Genomic DNA, 1,869 nt, shown 5'->3' with positions numbered 1-1,869 from the left:
GTATAGTCTGGTGTTGCCCAAAAACCACGTTTACAATTAGGCCTATTTTGTCAGACTTGGTATTGAACTTAATGCACTAGAACGTAAAAACGTAAATTTTCCCCCTTTTGCGGCCCCCTAGCCCCAGCCTAGTTTCTCGCTTCACTCACAAATAACGCACCCCGCGAATTCTGAAAGCTTCGCTAAATTGCTCCGAGTTCAGCTTTCCCCCTGCGCTTTTTTCACCGTACGCCCCTGCACCCAGTTACCTATGATACTCATCACGTTCATTACTGATTAAATACATACCCTAGTCCGACTGGGACAGCTTCTTGCTAAATGTTGGCTGGGTGTAGGCTGATTGAGACAAAATTGATAAAACCAGGCCCAGAGTAGAGATGGTCTTATTTGAAGATAAAGGGCGTAACTGACTAACCAAACATTTAATGTAGAGGTAAATTAAACTGCGTCATACCTTTCACGCTCGAAATAGTCAAACCACATGCTTGAGTGGTCCCTTTGTAGTCCTAATACCATCGTTTAAAATCAATAATACTATTATCATATTCAACTGCATTTGTGCGGTACTGCATTGTTCTCAGTTACTCGGACTTACTTACAGTACAGCTATCTATTGTGGAGCTGTACTTGCATTCCAATCCCAAAATCTTGGATTCAATATCCTGTCTACGTCGAGATATTTTTCTCACCACCAAAATCACAGCTTTCCACTCTCTGAGCCACTTCATAACATTGATGTAGTAGAGCATTATGTCTGTATATATTTGCCTTGTGAAAGGGATTTTTCTTCTGTTCCTGTTTCATGGATTAACTCTGAACCAATGGGATATCATAATCCAGTAGACGTCATACCGTAGCAGTAGGTCACCATATAAGTCATTAGTTCGCTATATGCAATAGACCTTTCCGGAGTGTCAATCAAACTTAACAACTGACTAATCAGAACAGCGCTAGGAATGCGCGCGCGTCTTACAAACACACGTGTTGTCCCACAAACGCACGTGTTCGCGTATGTTTTAACACTGTTGTCTTTGTGGGACCTAAGCAACAATATCCAAGGGGCGGAGCTTAGCGGAAAGGTCCATTCTTGACGTTGTGCCTAAAACATTAAGAGAAACCATCTGCTTTATGTATCATGAATTTGCGTCTGACTGTCTCTTTCTTTCTATATTGCCTAAAATATCTGTAGAACCCGGTTTTCTCGGTAATCAATTACACTTTTGTTAACAGGTATAAAACAACCGACCTACTGTCAGTCGACATCATTTTATTTGATCCCAAATAATTGCAAATAGGCCTATTAAAAATTATTTACTCACATGGGCATTAGAATCTGCTGAACTAATGAACGTTTTGTCCTGGGATTCTCTTCACCCGCCCCTTCGTTTATTCTGCTGGTTGAAAACAATGCTTCCCCGACTCGAATCTTAAGCTTAACTTGTTCTGAATATGTTCTCACCTTATTCAAAAAAACTATATAAATGTTGAAAGGTGTGTCAGTCAATGCATTGGGTGTAGCCTGTGTCGAGGAAGAGTGATGAGTAGTCATGGACATGGCGTAAGAGAATTCGACAAATTTAAGTTTATGTATGTATAAAACACCTTTTTGTTAAAGTACTTACAACAACATAGCTGTTACTCCATGCATACATTTTCTTCTTTGTAACATTTATGAAGACTTTCCACCATCGCGTTAAATATACCCATAGTACAGATTCCACTACTGGTAGCAAAGACAATGACGCCATCACGAAGAAGCTTAAAATTGTGTACTTTGTGGACAGCATGACCACTCACAATTTTTGATATACCCAATGACTGTGTCGAAATTACCCAAGATTCAGCAAAAATTGCCCAAAATTACCCAAG

The 1,869-nt window shown here is 40.0% G+C and overlaps 1 protein-coding gene across 2 annotated transcripts in view; it reads right to left on the bottom strand.

Annotated features, from left to right (window-relative positions):
* LOC117123802 overlaps positions 1 to 901 on the bottom strand; it is a 12,340-nt gene extending 11,439 nt beyond the window's left edge. The window contains exon 1 of one of the 2 annotated variants that reach the window (XM_033269831.1): positions 455 to 901. The gene's annotated coding sequence lies outside the window, so the exon portion shown is untranslated. The other variant, XM_033269825.1, reaches the window with a different exon arrangement.
* Positions 902 to 1,869: the final 968 nt, after the last annotated feature.

The sequence above is a fragment of the Anneissia japonica genome, unplaced genomic scaffold, assembly GCF_011630105.1.
Source record: "Anneissia japonica isolate Jap-2015-1 unplaced genomic scaffold, ASM1163010v1 scaffold169_len739621_cov184, whole genome shotgun sequence".
Lineage (NCBI taxonomy): Eukaryota > Metazoa > Echinodermata > Crinoidea > Comatulida > Comatulidae > Anneissia > Anneissia japonica.
Note: the sequence above shows the minus strand (reverse complement) of the source record. Positions and strands in the feature narration are given on the sequence as shown.